The sequence below is a fragment of the Canis aureus genome, chromosome 37, assembly GCF_053574225.1.
Source record: "Canis aureus isolate CA01 chromosome 37, VMU_Caureus_v.1.0, whole genome shotgun sequence".
NCBI classification, from domain to species: Eukaryota; Metazoa; Chordata; class Mammalia; order Carnivora; family Canidae; genus Canis; species Canis aureus.
Genome location: NC_135647.1, coordinates 8,523,213 through 8,545,968, shown reverse-complemented (window position 1 = coordinate 8,545,968; position 22,756 = coordinate 8,523,213). Strand labels below are relative to the sequence as shown.

The following is a 22,756-nucleotide window of genomic DNA, read 5'->3' as shown; positions in this document are numbered from 1 at the left end:
TATCTGCTTGTATCATGAACTCCTTGAAGAGAAACACTGTATCTTACCCTAATTCATTCTGTAGTCTTTGTAAGCCAACACCTGGTAACTTCTCAGTGAATCAATACAAAAATGAGCAACTGTATGTTGCTTGGAGGTCACCTTGCATTATCAGAGACAAAGCTGAACAAGGTGCAGGATCTAAGTAAAACACAAAGAGCTTCTGGCTCCTTTCATAATCCCTTCAGGAGAATGGCTAAATCCACGTAACTCAAGAAGGTTTTGCATCCATAAACTCAATGATAAAAAAAAAATAGCATTTTTTGTTTGTCTTTTGGGTTGGGTTTGGGTTGGGTTTTGGTTTTTAATGAGTTACGGTTTTAGGAGCCTTAAAAACTGGAAGTTAACGTGGTTAGCTGGGTACATGAGCCATTTGGCTGTCACCCTTCATGCTTAAAGTGCAAATCATTCTAAGCATCGCTCTTCTCTGAAATCTGAAATATGGTGATTTAGAGAATTCCAAATAGTGGTGCATAATTCTTCAAAACTGTAGTTAAAAGGGGGGGGGGAGCTCATATTTTTGCTAGAGAGGAAAGGAGAGAAAAAGCAAAAATCTTCTCTGATTTTGGCTATAGGATGTGCGTGGGTGCCTGCATCTGTTAATGGGGTGAAGGGTGGTGTGTTAGTAAAGGGTTAGGCAGGCATACAGATTGCAGGGAAGGAGACTCATGGAGGTTTTTTTTCTGATCCTGTGCATTCAGCGCAGCCTTCATCGCCTGTGGCTGCTCTTTTTATGAGAACTGGCACACATTTAACTGCTTTAGCTGTTGGCTTCTAGGCTTAGTTTAACCCACAAAGGAGGCACTCATTCACATTTTAGCTATCATTTCCATTAAACCATGCAAATACTAATGGTACCTAATCTAACTGGATAAGGCACAACCAAATAAATATATCCCCTAAATACCCTAATTATGAGGTATCTAGAAACATAGTGGTGGTACTTACTGAAAATAAGTACATTAACTGGAAACTTAAATTTTTCCTTCCTAAGTATATGGAAAAACCAAATAATCTTTGCACAGAAGGCAGGGAGTAGCAATTCCATTAAGATATTACATGAAAAAAAAAAAAAGCTCTAGTCCCATTTTGTCTATTTCAAGCTCCATTTTGCTCATATTGTAACTTAGAGAATCATTCAGAGAAACAGAGTGGGAGGAAGAATATGAGCTACATTTCGTTAGAACTTCAGATACATTTTTCTTTCCTGTTTTATCTGAGCTTGCAGGCGACATCTTCTTAATGAGGGTCTTCAAATTTCCCTGCCTTTTAGAAATGTCTCCCCTGTGCCCTGGGACAACAGTCTCTGATTTTAGCTTTTAAATATGCTCATAATATAGAGTAATTTTTTTTTCTTAGCATGATTCATTGTTTTACCTGCTTTAGTGGGAATTATGGGTTTGATTAATGGGCTGAAAGATTTGGTCCTTTTAAGTTTCCTTATCTCTATTCCTTCCTGATGCATGATGCTTCCAATAGTCTCTGAATCCTTGAGAATCATAATGGCAAAGGGGATTTAAAATAAGAGTAAGAGTAAAAGGGGGGTGGTTTATCCATGATCGTGGTATTTGTGGCGACCATTGACATGAAATGTATTCATACAAGCATGTATATGTTCAGTCATATACTCATTTATTCATTCAACAAACAGACTGCTCCAGGAATTATACTTGGTCCTGGGAAGAGTCTGCAATGATTTCAGGTTCTACTAAATGAAAATGAGATTGGGGGGGGGAGGGCTACAATTTTCCTCTACTTTAAACAGCGCAAATAGGTATGGAAAGAGAAAGTAGATATAGCAAGGTTTATTTATTCTGCTTTAATTTTGGTCACTATGTTAATCAAATAGATAATCAGGAAACACCTGTGTTCAGTGAGTTACTAAAAAGGCATGCTGCATGCTTCTGATGAAACAAACCATCAATCTTGGAATCTGCAAGCATTGCAAAAATAACCACAAATAACCAGGCAACTAACCCCACCATCACTGGGACTGCCAGCTTTGAGTCAAATATGCATATTTATTGCCCTAAGTAGCTCTTAAAGGTGAAGTAATGCTTAGGGGCCTACTAAGGGGCTCAGGGAAGAAAGATTATCTAACAATACAAAGTATTTGGGTTTGAGGAGCACAATTAAAACATCAGGTTTTAGTGATAACTTCTCCTGGATTTATCTAACCAACAGAAATGTGCTCTTTTGGCATGTCCACCCCTTCGCTCACATGCGTGTACAAAACCAGACAAGCAGGTGAATTTCTTTTTTCCCTGGGGTGATCAAATAGAATGACAGGCTAGCACTAGAATAGCACTAATAGCAACTCTTTGGAGAATAGTGTTTTTTTTTTCCATTTGGGCAAAATATGCGTAAGTTCACTAAAATAAGCTGGAAAATATTCCTGACTCGTTGAAATGCAATCTGTGAGCTCCAAAAATAAATAAAGATTGCTCCTAAGAAGTCTAGAACATGATATGATGCAAAGCAGTGGTAACAGATTAAGTGCTCTCATGCTCCCAAACATCTGAATCAGCCCATTCCGCCTGGTTAACATGAAAATAAGATGTGCACAGAGATCTTAAATTATAACTTTTCTCACAGGTCCTCAGATCTGGAATTTTAAACATGCATTTATTTGCTGAAACATAAGCAGTGGTCATAAATGTGTGTGTGTGTGTGTGTGTGTGTGTGTGTATGTGTATTCACTTTAAAAGGTAACAAAAGCACAAACTAGTATTTCATATATATTGAGGGGCATAGGAAGTGCATAACAGTACTGCCATTATAGAAAAAGGTAGTCTGTTTAATTGTAAAAGAAATACAGTCTGCTTAATAGTACATACATGTAGGTTCATACATACAAGTTCATAGGCCCTGCCCTCCTCCCCACCCACACCTCACTGGATTCTTAATAAAGAAAAATGAGAGCACAAAAAGTGCTTAAGAAGTTGATTACAAAGCAAAACCTCAAGGTGATGCAGCCAGAGAAGATGTCAATGTAGTTCACAGAAGTCTAAGGTTGTTCCTGTTTCTGCCCAGAGGAGGAGCCATTTGCAGATCAATTTCAATCAAGTTGTTCTTCACACCACAAGAGCATGTTTTATACATGGCAGAGTAGAACACAAAGTGCACTTAGATTCCAGAGAGCTAGAGCAGAAGAGAAAGAGTGCAATCTCCATGGTGACAAGTACTTCCTGGAAAAGGATTTTATCACATGGCCCTGAAAGAGGAAAATGCCATTCGAAAAATATTAATAATGGACTTTGAGCAGATGCAAAAGCTGAGTCTTGCAATTTTGTGGAACTAGTAATGAAAGGTATGATAGAAGAGTATAACTGCCTCAGCACACAGCTGGATAGAGCAAGAGTAGCACAAGGGCATGCAATAAGGAATGAACAGAAATTGGACAGATGGTACCAATTCTTCACTCTTGACTTCGAACCATGTGAACTACATTTCCTTCCCCCCACCCAAAGAAAAAAGCGAAGATACTTACTCACTTTGGGTTTGACTGTGGGACTTGCCTTTACCAATGGAATGCTAATGGAAGTGATAGAACCAAAGTTTTTTTTAACAAGGTTTGAGCGATTGGGCTGTCTTTTTGCACTTCTGCCATTGTTAAGAGAATAAAAAAAAAAAAAAAAAAAAAAAGATGTACTTGCCCAAACTAACCACTGACTCCAGCTGGAGGAAAAGAGATAATAGGAGGCTATATTTGCTTACAGTGGCCATGGTCATACCTCTTGCCTACCCTCTGCTCTGGAAGAAAGAATGCTTATTTTGTAAGTCACTTAGATTTCTATGGTTATTTGTCATGCAGCACTAGCTAACTGATAGTAATTATGTTCAAGTATATGAAGAAATTTCCTTTCTTTCCTGGAAATAAGCTACTAAAAAGAAATTCAGGTCAAAAATAAGGAAGTTAGTATCATTAATACCTGTTTTAAAAAAGGGCACTGGGGGTTATTCTGTATGTTAGTAAATTGAACACCAATAAAAAATAAATTTAAAAAAAAAGGTTGCACAGCAAAATAAAAAAAAAAATTAAAAAAAAAATAAAAAAGGGGTTTGGGAATGAGAAAGACACATGCCGGAACCTCAATTACCCTCTAGAAGAAACAAACCAACTGATCTCTGTTTCTTCTTTCTTATTTGATCCCAAACATAAAATCACAGATAACCCAATAGAAAACAGAAATTCCACCTGATTTAAAACAGATTCTCTGGTAGTTTCTTGAAATAAATAACAAATGTTTCCTTTATGCCGACCTACTGTACCATGTTACAGTTACTCTAGTACTTTCCTAAGTCATATGGTTTAATTGGTTCTCATTATCTTAAACACAGTTTCTCAGAGCAAATGTTCTCATAAGTTAAAAAATAGAGACATATATCAAAAATAAAAGAAAATCTTTTAGGGATCCCTGGGTGGCGCAGCGGTTTGGTGCCTGCCTTTGGTCCAGGGCGCGATCCTGGAGACCCGGGATCGAATCCCACATCGGGCTCCCGGTGCATGGAGCCTGCTTCTCCCTCTGCCTGTGTCTCTGCCTCTCTCTCTCTCTGTGGCTGTCATAAATAAATAAAAATTAAAAAAAAAAAGAAAATCGTTTAAACTAAACTTTGAGTTAAATTAAGAGTTTTTATCTTCTTAAATTGTAAGGTGGTGACAATCAAGAAATTTTCAGAGACTATTTGGATGAGTTTGCTTATATTTGCAAATACTGGGTATAGCAGTTATGGTGCTTCCCCTGGAGTCAGAAAAATATAGGTACAGATCTCAGCTCTGACATTTTATAGCTATGTGATCTCCTGGGAAGTTAAGTTCTGAGCCCTGGCTGCCTATGAAGTAAGAAAATCATGCACATAGTAAGTGTTTAACAATTAGTAGCCATTACCACTGTCATTATCAATACCATCATCATTGTCAAAATCCTCCTCCTCATCATCATCATCACTGTTATCATGAAAGTTTTGGGGAAGATGAGATAGGATCCAAGCTGCACTTTAGGAGATGAATTTGACAGGAGTGCTCAGAATGAACTGGAGAGGGCAAGCAAACTAGAAATGCTAAGATTTCATTTAGAACATCTCCATCTTTTCCATCGCCTGCTTGCAATATCCCGTGCACTCACACCAGAGCTGGAGTAGAAAACTCAATACTAAAACACAAATAAGAAATGCCAGCATTTCTGCCTGAAGTTAGTCATGGCCAAAGATCTAGATGAAAATATTCCCCATCCCCACTTTGTTCAGGAGCTCAGGGCTAACTAATGGACAGACAGACTGCAGACTCATGCCTAGAGAGCTCGCCCTCAGTACTCACTTGTGATGCTCCTACATGGTCTCTTTGCTGCCTACGCTGCCAGCCATCTGTTATAATGGCAGGATGCCAGCTTACAGGATAGCTTGCTGGCTTTGCAGAAGCCCAAGGGCCAAGAAAAGGTTTTCAACAAGAAGCCCTTATGAAACTCACAAGTGCGCCTGGAGAGAACTCCTGGTTGCCTCTCCTTCTCCCCACACAGCAATGCTGAGGGTGATTTTTTTCTCCATGACATTTTGTTTTACCTGTTGATTTAACTAGTTGGGTCTCCAATCTAAATCTTGAAATCTGGAGAGGAAAAAAACACGAACCATGTGTAGGTACCTGTGGCTGCCAAACAGACAGGTGGTGTTATTGCCTGCTTCTTGGCAGGGCTAATGGGAAGCAGCAGGATTTCCATCAATACTCTGCTACTGCCTCCTCTAATTCCCCAACGCTCCCCTTTTTCCTCCATGATACCTCCCTGTTTCCCCGATCCTTACATTCTCTGTAAGAATTAGCAAAGATTTCTTTGTTTTACTTGTCTTCCACATGTGTCCACATTCATTTAAATGTAAAACATGAAAAAAACATATATAGAAGTTATTCTTATAAGACACAGAGAAAGATATGTAAATACACTTGGAGTTTTAAACCAATGCCTCTGTGACTAGAACATATTTTATAATTACATTAAAGATCATATATCGTTTGGAGCTGATAGAAGCAGAAGAATAAATGTCAATTTGAAGTTAAGGAAAGAAAAATTTTCAACCTAATGACCAAGAGCATTTTCAGTTTATATTCTAGTAGATACTAGCTTTTAGAAAAAAAATAGAGAAATGTACTCAAATATCTAGAATATGTGGTAGTAAGTACAACAAAAACACCGTAGCTCATCCTCATAGATATTTGTGCCTGTTAAGGAGAAAGGGCAGAAGCAAGAGTTTAAATGTCACCTGATGATGATAAGAATGTTGATTTTATAAAGGCCAATATTCACTTATTCATCATTTAACAACTATGGACTAGGCATTGAGCATAGGACAACGCATTGGGCTTAAGGTTAATGATAAGAAAGCAAATCAACCAGAACACCCCCAGTCAAGAATTTCACCATGCAGGAGTGCCTGGGTGGCTCAGTCCACTAAGCATCTAACTTTTGGTTTTGGCTCAGGTCATGCTCTCAGGGTCCTGGGATGGAGCTACACATTGGGCTCCACACTCAGCTGGGAATCTGCTTGTCCCCCACTCTCTCTGCCCCACGCTCGCTCACACATATGCACACACCTGCTCTCTATCTGAAATTTAAAAAATAAATCTTTTTTTTTTAAATAAGAATTTCACCATCTAGTATTGTGTGTGTATGTGTGACCAGACAAACATAAAATAAAGCAGAAATGCAGTGATGGGGACACAATAAGTATTATGAGACTGCTTCCTCCAGCCTGGAGGGAATTAAGGAAAACTTCCTGGAAGACATCAGAGGCAGGTTTCCTTAAGAGCCTGAATTCATAAAACACAAAAAGAAACATATATCACTTGTCCTTACTTAAAAAGGTTGGTTGAAAAAAAAAAAAAGGTTGGTTGATTCTATGTATCTATTCACTATTCAAATATGGCTAAATTTCTGGGTTAGATTAACAAGAATCTATGGAATGGGATTAATTCTTGTCCTCTGTCACCACAGGATGTACGTAAAAATCCATATGCATAAAGGAAGGGTACAGCATTGTATAAAATAAAATTATTATCATTTATTTTTAATATGCCTTTTCATCTACTGAAGGATCAAGAAGGAAAAGAAAAAGAAAAAAACCCCACAAATATATATATAATATAGATATGCAAAGTAGTCTTTGCTTATCTACTTCAGAAATGAAGTTGTCCAGATAGTCATGGACTCTAACTTGGGACCAGTAGAAGCTTTGTGGCCATCTGTCCACCTCCCTGTCCTCAGAGGGATGATAGAAGCCCCCAGTAGTGGGCAAACCTGCCCATTCCTTCCAGCACTGGTAAGACTATTTTCTTCTCCAGAAACTTCCTCCCCATTAGGGGTGCCTTATTGTTTACATTATGGGTGGGTTACAAAATATAGAAGTTGCAGATGCTGACAGCTGAGCTGACTTCTTAAGAAACAAGCAAACAGAAAAGACTAAATTTCTGATTCCCCAATATAAATAGATAATTACAATTGGTATGTTCTCTTCTAACTAAAATTGCCTCCTGACACTCAGGTTATACTTAAAGAAGGAGCTCTTCTGAAAATGTGCCTAGTCTCTGAGTAAAGACAATATAAAGGTGGCAGGGAATCGGCAAAATCGAAAAATACAGTGATAGTATGTGGTATAGTACAACTGGCCAGAGGGGCAGAAGACCTGAATTCTGGACCCAACCCTAGTCACTGCTTCGCTGTGAGAACACCCACAAAGTATTCAATGGGATCTTCATTTCTTCACCTATTACATATGGGGAATCAGCCTAGCAATTCCCAGGCTTCCTTCTGGTTCTTGGTCATTTAAAATCTTGAACCAAGAAGCTCCATCCATGAGCTCCACCCTTAGCACTGACTTCACTCTCATTGCTCTATGAGGATAATACTAATGCACGTGAGAAGCTTATAATGGGCTTCTTTGTAATTTCTATTATGTATAACCTTTCAATTAACTCCTCATAGATAAAGGATCTTCTTTAAATTTTATGTGTTGAGGCATAAAATGATTAACCTTCCTAAAAATTCTGCTGTTCTGCTTCTTTCTCTTACTGCCTAGTACTAGTTATATTGTTATCTCAGAAGCAAAATAATTAAATATCATTTTTGCTTTTTTTTTTTTTTTTTTTTAGAGTGTCCAAGAAGAGTTAAGCTCCTGGATTTTATTTGAGTCAACTTTTAGGATTAGCCCTTTCTCAGACAGTGGGAGGGCCATGGGGGAGGTGATATTTCAACATCCAAACATTTTAAATGAGAAACATGTGAAGATATTCACATAGATACATGTATCATTCCCAAGCATGTACGTATATTTTCCCCTGATGTACGATCTCAGTAAAATATCAGAGAGAAAAAATGTCAGACATACATAGCATAGCAATCAAGGTCTAATGAAGATCCAGGTATTAAATCAATTAAGAAGTATCAAAAGCTACCTAATCATCAAGGAACAAAATTGGCACCACAATATGTAGTGAGTATGGGAAAGCCTAATTTACTAAACATACCCTGCAGTCACATAATTGCATGTAATTTTACCAGCATAATTAACTAATTTAATTACCACTTCTCAAGTGCATCAATTATTGACATTACAGAGTTTTCAGACAGCAGAATTACTGTGTGGTACATCCAGAGAATGCAAAATGCTTTGTACGCCTATTTTCCCCGTCATAGTCAACCACTGAGGAAGAATGTGGAGTTGGAGGCGGATAACTCCTTCAGTGGAAGGCTCTGTTGGTGCACAGGTTTAAAGGATGGAGCACCCACAAATGTGTCTCCCAGAAGGCAGAGGAGGGGAGGAAACCCCAAGATTCTGCTCTTTGTCAGGGTACCGACGAAATGTGTAAAGCCCAGTCAGGGAAAGAAATTACAATGTTCTAATTTTTTGGGAAAAAAAAATCTATTCAACAGCAATTCAAAATATGACTAAGGATACTTGCTGGAAGGAAAGAATATAAAAGAAAGAGAAATTTGAACATTTTTTTTGAAAGAACCGAAGCTTGTCTTTAAGAATAAGATTTTTCGACTTTATATCTTTTTAAAAATGTAATTGTTATGAAAGCATTAATATGAAGGATCTTCCTGGAAAGTTGCTTGAGCTTGTCTAGTCAGAGAGATGTTGTAGCCTACTCCCAGAGGGATCGTAGCTTCACAGCTGTTTAAGAAAAAAATAGTCAATATTGGCCAAAATTGTTCTTATGTCACAAAATTTGTAAACAGAGATGGCCCAAACTCCTAAGAGCTGTGGTGTGGTTCTGTGTGTCTTTCCACATGGCCCTCCTATATCTGAGCTTTGCACTGCTTCCTCCCATCCAGAGGTGGCTGAGCTGCAAAGTCAGTGTTCACAGCAGCGAGTATTGTGATGAGGCCGCTTACCATGGAGTAACATGTGAGAATGGGACATCTTTTTTACCTTTGGAATCCCTGAGTATCTACATTATCTTTGGATTTAAATTGGGATTTTAAATGCTTTATTGAGACTGGAAATTTAAAAAGGAGTCTTTGTCACTTATCTTTTAAAGAGTTTACCCAGTGCACATCACTTTTAAGTGACTTAGTCAAGCAATCTAGAAATTAAGAATAGGAAAATATGTTTTCAACTCTCATGGTTGAAAATCAGATTACAGTCTCAAGATACCAACTTGTATTGGGGAAAACTTTCTGAGCCTAGAAATAAGTGGTTGCAAAATAATTGGGCCAGGTTCTACAAAGAGTCAGTTTCTGCGAATTATATTTATTTACTTTTTGTAAGAAATTTGGAACTGAGAGTTGGAGACCAAGAATCCTTATCTCAACCTCGGTGTGCCTCACTAAGCAGGGAAACCCTGTCAAGTGTGTGGAGTTGTCTCTGGAGCTTTCAGCAGCCTTGCCCATCCCATCTTCTTTAGATAATGCTTCTTCCTCCCCCACCAGCTTTCAAAGTTACAGAGCTCCTTTTTGTTCTCTCCTACCCTCTATTTTAAAATAGCTTTAAAAAAAAAAATAAAATAGCTTTAACTTAAGTCAATGCATTACTTCTAGGAGGGGTATTTAATGCAAGTTTTCTCTATGATTTTCTGTGTAAAGTTTTAGGCCTTTGTGAGACTATTACAACTGCTTAATGCTATTTGTATTATTATTATCTTCTTAAGGTTTATTTATTTATGTGTGTGAGAGAGAGAGAGAGAGAACATGCCCAGGGGAAGGGCAGAAGGAGAGAATCTCAAGCAGACATGGTGCTCGATCTCACGACGCTGATAATGACCTGAGCTGAAACCAAGAGTTACATACAACCACCTAAGCCAATACTATTTGTATTATTAATAGTCAAGTGAGAACTGGTATTTTGGGGCTGGAGGGAATGGGTGGGGAGAGGGCCTTCCTGGTGCTCCTAAAACTGCATTGGATTAGTAGCATTCTTCCTCCTTGATGAAAGGTTGTTTCCCAGTGTTGAGACACTCCTGTGAATTAAGCCTACTGAATTTTTTAGTCCTAACTATAAATTCAGCCCACAGAAGAGTCAATAAAGTATGTTCTGTGTGAGAAAAAGACTTTCCATTTCAGGAATTCCTGTTATGAGAAGTTTATTAACTTAAGTCACACACTCTGTCTTGAGGAAGTCTCTGATAATTACGTTTTAAATTAACTTTAGTCTTCAATTCAAACTATTGATATTTACTCTTCACTTCCTGTTACGATTACCCACATATATTATACTTTCTGTAACACAGATCTATGAGGATGGTGATTCAGGAATATGAGTACAAAGGCGGAAAAAGGCCACTCCAGCTCACTGGTGCTAAAATCTTTGGTCCAGTTAGACCAAAAACATCAAAGATCAGATTGGAAGATGCAATAGAGCATATGGATAGAGTAAATGTATAAGGCATATTCCTTCTACGGCACTCTTGATCTGGCCAGACATTCAGAACAGCCCATACGTAAGGACAATACAAGGATGAGCCAGTCAGTAAGCTCTACTAGCTCAGCAGGAGCGAAAACTACAGGAGGGTCTTCAAGGAAGTCTCCATGGGGGGAATGACATTTGTAACAAACCTCAAGGGAAGGATAGCATGCAACACAGACGTAAGAGAAGGAGTCCAACAAGCGTAGGAAACACCACGGCAGAAAGCAGAGGGATGGCAAGTTTGTGAGAATATAAGCCTGCGGCATGGTGGCCGTGTACAAAATCAGGAGGGCAGTGGGGAGAAGGAGAAGGAAGTAAGTCGGGGACTGAGGCCCCAAGGCTCTGTCCCTGCCCTGCTGGTAACTAGTCTGAGATCTAGAAGAGCCACCTCAGCTTTCATGTAAAAATGAACAGGTTTATTTGGACAGTCCCTATGCCCTTCCCACACATACACAAATCCTGCGGATTGGAACTGAGGTCTACCATTTCACAGGCTTAAAAATATTTTTTTTTCTTTTTCTTTCTTTTTCTCTTTTTAAAAAAATCTTGGCACACCTTCCCGGTCTCCTCCATACCTCATTGATATTTGTTTCCCATGCTGGATCAAATCTTTCATAGCAATCAAACTTAGAATATTGCTCACAACCACATCCTTGAGGCAGGGTTACAGGCTCCCTACAGAGGATGCCCCAGTAACAGTCGGCTGAATCAAGGGTGTCCACACACTCTTTAGCCATATAGCTCCTTTCTTTTCTGCCAATGCTTTCAGACAAGTGATTGGTCTCCCCGGTCTCCATATCCTCAAACTATAGTTTTGTTCCTTAACCTCAGAATGTACTTCCGCCACCACACATTTTACCAGAATCTATTTTCAGAGATTTTGGGGTAATATTCTAATCACCATTCTATGTGAATTCTCTGCATATTGTACTATAAAGGATTCAACCCTGGAACAGCCAAAAGGAAGAGATACCCCTCACAAGTATGAGGGTGGAGGAGGGCATAACACTTTTGAGCCCTCTCCAAATGCCCCATCTGCCCAGCTGTTCGATCGATGTGTTTACCAACTGAGCTTCCAAACTCCATGCTCATGAGTTTTTATGGAAGTTTCATTATGTAGCACAATTAATTAAATAATTGGTCATTGGTGATTGAATTCAATCTCCAGCCCCCTCTTCTCACCAGAGGTGTGTGTGTGGGAGGGGGGGGCGGGGGGGGGCTAAAGTTTCCAAACTTCTAGTCACAGCTTGGTCTTTCTGGGAATCGGTCTTCCTTCAGAAGCTATCTAGGGGTCCCAGCCAGGAGGCATCTCATTAGCACATACACAAAAAAATTGTTACTACTCAGGGGATTTCAAACATTTTAGGAGATCTGTGACAGGAACTGAGCTCAAAAATCAAATGTTAATTCTTACTATACCACGCTCACACTATTTAATATTATCAGGGCACATCCTGATTTTACCTCCAGGTCCTTAAATCAGCATTTACTGCTTTTGGCCCAGAGGTAAGCCCAGGATGAACCAGGAGAAAAAAATTTTTTTTTCAGGAGAAATTATGTTGCTTATGGTGATCCCTCTGTCCAGGACTATATTCATTAACTACTTGAAGTATACAGAGATGTAACAACAGCTAAGTTGGCATTTCTAAAAGATTGAGGATCAATCAAAAAAACGAAAATTTTTCATCAAGAAGCCAGGTGGTTGGACAACGTTCATTCAATCGTTAGCCCTCTGCTCATTTCACTGTCCACATTTCCTATAGATCTCACCTAGCAGCAAGGTTTCCACTGTGGAAGTGATGCTTTCTTTGAAAAAGTTGCTCAAATCCATATTTCTAATCTGTCTCTTAAACACCAGGCTTCAACATCAGCTCACAACTGTGAGTTATTCATGGAGTATTACAATATCATTTCCTTCTCCACACTCTAAAATGAAACATATCATGTCCCTTGAGATAAGATTCCTACCAATTGCTCCTACTTTTTCTTTTTTTTTTAATAGTAGGACAACTGATTCTCAACTTATCAAATTCAAAATTTAGACACTGACTTTTTTAAGTTTTTATTTTAATTCCAGTTAGTTAACATATAGTGTAATATTAGTTTCAGGTGTACAATATAGGGACTCAACCCTTCCACACAGCACCCAGGGCTCAACAGGATAAGAGCACTCCTTAATCCCCAACACCTGTTTCAACCATCCCCCAACCCATATCCTTTCTGGTAATCACTCGGTCTCTATAGTTAAGAGTCTGTTTCTTGATTTGTCTCCCTCTCTTTTTTCCCCTTTGCTTGTTTTGTTTCTTAAATTATACATGAGTGAAATCATATGGTATTTGTCTTTCTCTGACTTATTTCACTTACCATAATACTCCAGCTCCATCCACGTTGTTGCAAATGGTGAGATTTCAGTCTTTTTATGGCTGAATAATATTCCATTATATATATATATATACCACTCTGCTTTATCCATTCATCACTTGGTTGATGCACACTTGGGCTGCTTCCATGTCTTGGCTATTGTAAATAATGCTTCCATAAACATAGTGGTGCATGTAGCCCTTTGAATTAGTGTTTTTGTAGTCGAGTACATATCCAGTAGTGTGACTGGATCATAAGGTAGTTCTATTTTTCACCTTTTGAGGAACTTCCATACTGTTTTCCACATTGGCTCAACCAGTTTGCCTTCCCACCAACAGTGTATAAGTGCAGCGGAAATCCTTTTTCTCCCACATCCTTGCCAATACTTGTTGTTTCTTGTGTTGTTAATTTTAGTCATTCTGACGGATATGAGGTGATAGATCATTGTAGTTTTGATTTGCATTTTCCTGACAATGAGTGATGTTGAGTATCTTTTCATGTGTCTTTCAACCATCTGTATGTCTTCTTTGCAGAAATGTCTATTCATGTCTTCTGCCCAATTTTTAAAAAATGGCTTATTTGTTTTTGATGTGGGAGCTTTATAAGTTCTTTACATATTTTGGATACTAACCCTTTATTAGATATATCATTTGCAAATATCTTCTCTCATTCCATGGCTTCCCTTTTAGTTTTGTTGATTGTTTCCTGGCTCTGCAGAAGCTTTTTATTTTAAAGTGTCCCCATAATTTATTTTTGTTTTTGTTTCTCAGGAGACATATCCAGAAAGAAGTTGCTATGGCTGATGTCAAAATAGTTACTGCCCATGCTCTCTTCTAGGATTTTTATATTTTCAGGTCTCATATTTAGGTCTTTAATTCATTTTGAATTTATATCTGTATATGATGGACACTGACTTTATTCTTACCCTTTTCTCTAATTTCATATCAAAGCAGTCATCAATATGCCAATTATTTTTCAGTAAACATTCTCATATTTGCCCCTTTCCCCATTCTCTGGCAGCCTCTAGCCCTGAAAGTGAGCTCGCTCAATCAATTTTGGAGTAAACTGGGTTGTTACTTGGTGGTGGGATAGTGGCTAATCTGTTGCCAACAATTTCTCCATCTCACCCTAGGTCTGTGTAGGATCATAGGATTCATTTTTATGAAGGTATTACTCCCTTTACTAAGATTTCTTCATTCAAAATTTACTGGTTCCCATTGTCAAATTTCTTAGCCTACTTGTGAAGAGTTTGTGAAGTCTCAGTCTTAGCAAATTCTCTAGATATCTTTCCTACTTTTCCTATACATGAAACCATCACTCCAGTTAAATCATCCTACTCTGATATAGTTTGAGGTGGTAAAAGATCTGAAATCAGAAGAGGAGAGTTCAAGCCTGCCTCAGCCACCATATTTCTGTGGGGAATTAAACATTCATTTCCCTCTCTGAAAATATTATTCATTAAAGTAGGGGTAACAAATATCATCATCTTAAGGTTGTGTTGATTATGCAGGTAAATATCAAATACCAGAAGCATTCCATAAACTCTTCCATACTACACAAATTAAAGGATGTATTACTTATTATTGAATCAGGAAACAGGAACTGTGTCCCGCTCATTGGTTTCTATCTAGCACCAGGCATAGTGCCTAATACCTAGGCCCTTAATAAATATTAGCTGAATAAATGGACAAATGAATGATAATATAATTGTCTTTGCTGTCTCCTGAGACTCATGAAGAACTTCCTTATCACCATTACTTCCTTCCTTGGACTCTTATGCGTTTGTGGTCTGTAAAATTTTAGCTATATTTTCATATGAATTTGACTTGTCTTCCTGGCTAGATCATAGTTGAATTGAAGGCAGGGATTCCATTATATCTCTTTGTGTTTCTTACACTGTGCTTAGACTTAACAATAACCTTAAATATCTTAGCAATAACATACAAACATTGCCATTTTCCCTAAATAATTCTTTAAATTATCAGAAAGGAGTGTGTGTGTGTGTGTGTGTGTGTGTGTGTGTGGTTGTATGTACCAGATCTAACTAGACCAAAGAACTACACTCACTTTTGAGTTAATTGGACTCCGAAATCTCATCCTTATTAGCAAGTATTTCCAGATGCAGTGTCTCTCTCTGCTACTAATTTGAGGAAAATACCTTTTGTTAACAAACCTTCATTCTACCCATCAAAATGATGTCTAGAATGCCATCCTTGGACAAATATGCTCTTCATTAAAATTTTCTACTTGATATGTGCTTCATTTTGTTTCTTTTTATTCCTAAGCATCTGAAATAGTTGTATAGAAATATGAGCACCTCTTATATATGTGATCACAGACTTATTTGTTTGTTTGTTTGTTTAAAATAAGTCCATTTGGTGGAGATAAGTGACAGAGCATTCAAATAGCTGTTATTTGGAGCTTCAGGGCTATGAGAAGGAAAAAGCTTTCTGGGCTTGGAGACCAAGATGAATAACCATCAATATCCCATCTTGCAAACGAGAATTTCATCCATGCAAGTGACTTCTTCACTTAAGCTTGTTCCCACCAACATGACAGAGCTTCTGGTAGAATCAGAACAATCTACAACCTCTTCTGTCATATAGTGGCTTTTCATTTTGCTGCAGTTGAGGCTGGAGAAACCTAAGAGTTAATTTTAATAAGACTCATCAGCCCATCTTGACAATAGAGGGGAAGGAACAGGGACAGGTAGATAACTGAGTGTTTTGACATTAGACCATTAACATGCAAATCATATGCAAAATCATATGCTAACAAGTGTGAGCCTTTGTTTGTGGATGGACGCTTTCCCCCCAAATGGACAAGAGCCCTGATTCAATTCTATATGGGAAGGCACTTAGCAAGGCATCTGGTATGCACAGGAAAAGTGTAAAATGCTCTCTGAGCTCTTATTTTGACCTCTTTGGAAGACCAGGATTCCTTTAAATTTGACTTTATTGCCTGCTCACCGGAAGGGAGCACTGAAGCATGACATGGAACAGAAGCCCATGTAATGCCCACACTCACCGCACATAGTAAATAACAGTAGTGAGAACACAGGGCAGCCCGCACAGACAGTGTCCTTCACATCACCCAGAGGCCACTGCAGAGCTCCCAGGGACAAGCAGCATTAATTATAGACTAATGATGCCATTTGCATGCACATTTTAAAAAACAGTAGTGAATGTAGCCCTAATAATTGAGGATGAGTGAGATGAGGCTGCATTAAAATGCTCTATTGAGTCTCCTATCTCATTTTTAAAAAAGACCTCTATCACCTTGGTGCTCATCAGTACACATTAACATTGGGTAACCATGCGACATGGAACATTATGCTGGTTCTTTACAGATACAATCACTTCATCAACCTGCTTTTGAAGTGTTTTCCCCCCCTCCACAACCTCTTATGATCACAAACTCAAGATTCTGGGTGGGTCGGGGGAAGAAAATATAACAACTTTTGATGTGAATGGAAAGACAAATGAAATGTCAGAAATTCTGATGTAGGTGAAAAGATAGGATTGCATAAATAATAAATCAGGCCTCATTTTGTATGAATATTAGGATTGTGCTCTGGGGTAATGAAGTACCAGTTTATGTGGTTCAGGCAATTATTGAGCTGGAGGACTGGAAGGGAAAAATCAAATCAAGGAAGTAACTTATCTGTTTCCACAAAGCCATGGAGAAGCTCAGTATTGTTATGGCTCAGGAATGAACATAGTAACCCCAGTGGAGGGTATCAGCCAAACTTTCAAGGAACTGAGACTTGCATCTTAGAAGGCCTGGAGGCCCTGGATTCCATAGGATTTCTGCATCATGGTCAGCGAGGTAGCCTTTTCTGCGGAGCGCTTTGTGTTCTGAATTGAAACTAGGCAGATGGGGAGCTTAAGGAGATACTTTCAAAGTTTCTCCTTTTCAAAAACTTATTTTATAAGGCATGTTATAGGCACTCTATTAACTTCATTTTATTCCCACTCAGATAGTACAGAAGCATTTGATACAAACTCAAGGGTTGATTCGAAGTCCATTTGGGCAGCATCTCCCACTCTGACTTCCTAGTTCTTACAATTCCTTTTACAGAATATATATATTTTCTATATTTTACATATTTATGTATTTTATTTATATATACATTTACTTGTAAATTTATAATATTTATAAAATATAAATTTTATATTTTTATATTTTATATACCTCTTTAAATTTTTTTCTCATGGAATAAACAAAAGAAACAAAAGAAAAAAAGACAACCCCTCTTTGTCCTCCTGACAAAGGTATTTCAATGTCCTCCTAATGTAAGTAAAACTGGCAACAGAATGATGACAGCTTCAGTACTTACAATGCACAATTCCTTTTTTGTTTTTTGGGGGTTTTCTTGAGGGAGAGCCTGTGCATGAAAGTAGGGGCAGCTGGCGGGGGGGGGGGGCGGTGGGGAGAAGCAGAGGGAGAGGGAGAAAGAATCTTAAGGTGTCTCCACACCCAGTATAGAGCCTGTCAGGGGCTCAATCTCAGGACCTCAAGATTGCAACATGCGTTTATTTTTTTTATTTTTTTAAAGATTTTTATTTATTTATGAGAGACAGAGAGAGAGAAAGAGAGAGAGGCAGAGACATAGGCAGAGGGAGAAGCAGGCTCAATGCAGGGAGCCTGACATGGGACTCGATCCCTGGTCTCCAAGATCAGGTCCTGGGCTGAAGGTAGCGCTAAACCGCTGAGCCACCCGGGCTGCCCCATGACATGAGTTTAAATCAAGAGTCTGACACTCAGCTGACCAAATCACCCAGATGTCCTTACAACATACAATTTCAATAAGACATGTTACTAGAAATCATGGCATAGGGAATGAAGACCTGAGATATGTGTGTGGGGAGGTGCTAACTGATGTGTCAGGATTGGGAAGACTTTGCACACCATGGTTAGAAGGTGGCTCAGGAAATCAAAAATCCTTACAGATAAGAGATAAGAAATGAAATAAGTGAATGGCATGTTCACAATTGATAAAATCCTTCAAGATCATCTGTTTCTACATTTTCATTCTCATTTTAAGATAAATAACCTGGAATCCAAAGGTTATTCTTGGCAGGAATTATAAAGTTTATTCGTGATAGAACTGGAACCAGAATAGAGGTCGCTTGACATGCACTCTGGTTTGATGCTGTTCTTTCCCCATGTGAAACAGGTTGTAATCAATGTTTTCCTAGGACAAAGAAGCTGGGAAAGGTCCCTTCAGTGTTTCCCAGTACATTATGTGGTAACTCTTGTGACCACACTGGGTATGTTTCTCCTCCAGTAGGAGATTGGCATGGGGACCTCATACAAGAAAGTTTTTGGGGGCTTATTATTAATCTTATGAATACGAATACTTTATATTGCTATAGGTTTATGTCTTTTTTAAAGTACTTTCCTGAGCTTCATCCATTCACTCATTCACCCAGCTACTTCTTCCTATGTACTATGCACTCTAAGCCTTTCTGGATACTGTTTTATTTAATTCACGTATTAGGCCTATGAGGAGGTGTTAGGTGTTACTAGTCCATTTTATAGACAAGAAACAGGCCAACAGAAATAATGTAACCTGCCCCAGTTTACTGTTACTAGTCAATAGGAGAACCAGCTATCAAACCCAAATCTCTCTAATTCTGAGAGAGTTAGTTCTTAACCATATTGCAGGGTGATCTCTGCAATGGCATGAGTATGTATCCACCTAGATTAGGTTATCTAATTGCTGCAAAACCACCAGAAGGTCTATGCTACTGTAGCCATCTTATCGATCATTCATTCAACAAATATATATGGGTGCCTACTGTTGCCAAGCACTCTTCTGATCATGGATGAACAAGATACATAAAGTTTCTGTCTTCATGGAGCTTACTTTCTAGGGAGCAAACAAGCTATAAGCAAGTCGTTGTATGAATAAATAACACAATATCCAAGTGAACACAAAGAAGGAAACCAAGTAGAACAGGATGACAGAATGGCACTGGAAATGGAGACTATTTTAAATATGGAGGTCAGGGAGGCCCATTCTCAGCAGGTGATGTCTAAGCAGAAACCTCTATGATAAGAAAGAGCGAGCTATATGACTCTCAAGAAAATGAAGCCTTATAAGATTATGATGAAACCGAACCATAGAAATGAGAAATCGCCTTGCCTGAGGTCACGTAGCTAATAAGCAGCAGAGTGGGGGAGTCAAAGCCAAGTCTCTAAGCTCTGCCCTCTTTCTACTACAACACATATGGGTTTCTGCAGGTCAACTGCAAACCAATCAGCCACATCATTTTCATTTTCTTTTATTATCTGCAAGTGCGTTCAAAAACAATTTTCATATAGAAACAAATAAGGACAATACATGTTTTCCTTAGCCAGCTAGGTGAACCAAAAAGAATTTACTAAACACTTCAGTGGGGCACTTCTCAGAAGATGTCAAATAGGAGAATGCCCTATTTTTACTAAAAACAGAGGGGGATAAAGATATTCCCATACTTGATATGCGTTCCTGAATAGTATTTCTTCTTACTCTTAAGTCTAATAAAATATTTTTTATGTATACTCAAATTTATATCTAATTTGTTTTTGAAAGCAAACTAAATAATGTGTGTTCCATACAAGCCAAAAATTGAAGGAAATCCATACTTATATCCCCACTTTCCTGAGATTATCTGAAGCCCTGGGCTAACACAGTCCAGGAGCCATGGGGAGGGACCTCTGGCTTTCTGTTCTTTTCTCTCTTTTTTAAAAAAGATTTTATTATTTATTCATGAGAGACACACACAGAGAGAGAGAGGCAGAGACAGGCAGAAGGAGAAACAGGCTCCACGCAGGGACCCCGATGTGGGACTAGATCCTGGGATTCCAGGATCATGCCCTGGGCTGAAGGCAGGTGCTAAACTGCTGAGCCACCCAGAGATCCCAGGCTTTCTTTTTTTTTTTTTTTTTTTTAGGCTTTCTATTCTTGATAGCCTCCCCAGAGATGCTCACTGCGCAAGCTCACATGGCACACAAATAACTGGCTGGCTCTGGTAGCAGTGTCTGTACGTTCTAAGCCAAACTCATAAACCAAGATCTTCACTGCCACTCTGAAGGCTGCACATCTAGTGATTGGTCTCCAGGCCTCTCCTCAGACATTCTGACACCTACTGGGACATTCCATGTAAATGGGAACCATTTGCCAAGTGCCCTCTTCTCTCTGAGAATAATCCAGGAAGACATACTTGGATGGGTTCAAAACACAAAGGTTATCTCCTCTCTCCACACCTTCTCCAACTTCAGAGTTCATAAAACTCACCTAGAGAATTTATTAGAACACAGATTGCTGGTCTCCACCTCAGGGATTTTGATTCAGTAGGCCTGAGGTAGGGCCAAAGAATATATATATTTTTAATTTATTTATGATAGTCACAGAGAGAGAGAGAGGCAGAGACATAGGCAGAGGGAGAAGCAGGCTCCATGCACCAGGACCCCGATGTGGGATTCGATCCCGGGTCTCCAGGATCGCGCCCTGGGCCAAAGACAGGCGCCAAACCGCTGCACCACCCAGGGATCCCAGAATATACTTTTCTAACAAGCTCCTGGGTGGTGCTAATGCTGCTGGTCCCTAGACCACCCTTTGAGTAACACGATTTATGTTACTTTTGCTTAAAAGGGATACAAATTTATCTTCTCATTCTTTTTGTGAAACGGTATAGGGCAGCAAAAAGGATAGGACCCCAATTAATTTTTTTAAGATTTTATTTATTTATTCATGAGAGACACAAAGAGAGAGGCAGAGACATAGGCAGAGGGAGAAGCAGGCTTCCACGGGGAACTTGATGCCGGACTCGATCCAGGACCCTGGGATCACAACTTGAGCAAAGGCAGATGCTCAACCACTGAGCGACCCAGGTGCCCCCCAATTAATTTTTCAGTAACTCACACTGTTACACTGGTAAAGAAAGAAGAGAGAGAAAATAGCAAAGGAAATTATATTTCCTGAAACAGGCGTGGTGGAGAGGGATTTCAATGGTGAGAGCTTGTAACAGGGGTTGCCACCCCACCCCAGATCTTGCCTTATAAACCCACTCTGAGGTAGACCAGCTGCAAGAGGAGCCGTTGAGAAATTTCTCCCAGACAAGTCTAGGCATTTCCTTTGCACTACCAATTAACTAGCCACAACCAGAATGCTCAGGCGCCCTGGCCCAGAATGCAATCCACACAAATACTCATTGTGTGGCAGACCGTGTCTCTGGCAGCATCAAGAATTTCATATTGCAAATACAAGGGGAAGCAAAAGAAATGAATATATATATATGTATATATATATGTATACACTTACACATATATGTACAACACGTTTCAAACACCAAGAGCTTTGCCTTGCCATCGTGCATTTTTCAGTTTTTTTCTGCATTACACTCTAATCCTGTGTATGTTTGCCCTCTGCCTTCCACTACAATATTCTGCTGAGACTATATTCAGTTTTCTTTGATGTGCTGGCTTTTGGCAAGAAGTAACCTGGAAAAAAAAAACACATTTATATCTGTTGCCTCCTTTCATAACCTGAACTTTTACCAAACCTCATTTAAAACAAAAATGGTTCATGAGTCATGCAAGAAATGCTATAGAAGATGTGCAAAGAAATAAAGAACTTGAACAGAGAGCGTGTCCCATTATTTGAAAAGTTTTCTCTTCCCCACCATGGATCTATGCTTTCATATCAAAGCTAGGCAAACCGGGATGAAAAGTGTGTTCTGGAGGTACCCAAAAGAAGCAACTTGCGAATCAATTCAGTCCCAAGTCACAGCTTTCTCTAATGTAAAATAACCTTAAGCTGCTCTGGGGGAGCTTAAGTTGCACTTGAGGATATATAAACAGACAACCTGAAAAACGTTCCCACAATGCCCAGGCTAGCGAGGGTGGACACAAAAGTTTTGAAGAGGTGGAGAAATACCGTCATTATTGCTGTAGAGCTTTGAAGGGGGCAGGAGAAAGTTGGAGAAAGATCCACCAACAATAACAACACTATTCAACCAGAGCATCTCTGCGTGATTACAACAAGGTATCTTCCAAACTTATGCTCCTAATGGACACAGCTGGGAAAGCGGAAGAAGGAACTACTTGCATTTTTCCTATCCTGAGGCTATACTCAATTCAGATACTCCTGTCAGCCAAATCCTGCACTTGCCCTTCTTCAGCAGCCTGTAGTATAAGAATGCCAGGTATCACAGTACATTGTTCAATCATTCATTCGCTACTCAACCTTCCCTCCACTATTCTTCTCTTACGTCAGGAATCATCATCATGACAATAATATTACTGATGGGGAAAGTGTGCTGAAGAGCCATCAGGTAATTCAATTTCTCTCAACAACTTGAAGGAGATGGAGGAATTATCTATTCAAGAGAAACGTGTGTGTGTGTGTGTGTGTGTGTGTGCGTTGTATGTGTTTGTGATTTCATATTCATTTTATATGTGAGAAAAGGGAACT

General features: G+C 39.1%; 1 long non-coding RNA gene across 28 annotated transcripts in view; it reads right to left on the bottom strand.

Moving 5' to 3' along the window:
- LOC144306781 (uncharacterized) overlaps window positions 1-22,756 on the bottom strand; it is a 350,851-nt gene that overhangs the window by 95,970 nt on the left and 232,125 nt on the right. For 2 of the 28 annotated variants that reach the window (XR_013373864.1, XR_013373866.1), the window contains 2 exons: window positions 21,605-21,783; window positions 21,045-21,214 (listed from right to left, as the gene is read on the bottom strand). The exons of 24 other annotated variants lie outside the window; for them this stretch is intronic. This is a non-coding gene — a long non-coding RNA (uncharacterized LOC144306781). Of the gene's footprint in view, window positions 1-13,052; window positions 15,937-21,044; window positions 21,215-21,604; window positions 21,784-22,756 lie in introns of those variants that run through there. 2 more of the 28 variants (XR_013373865.1, XR_013373867.1) reach the window with 1 other exon arrangement.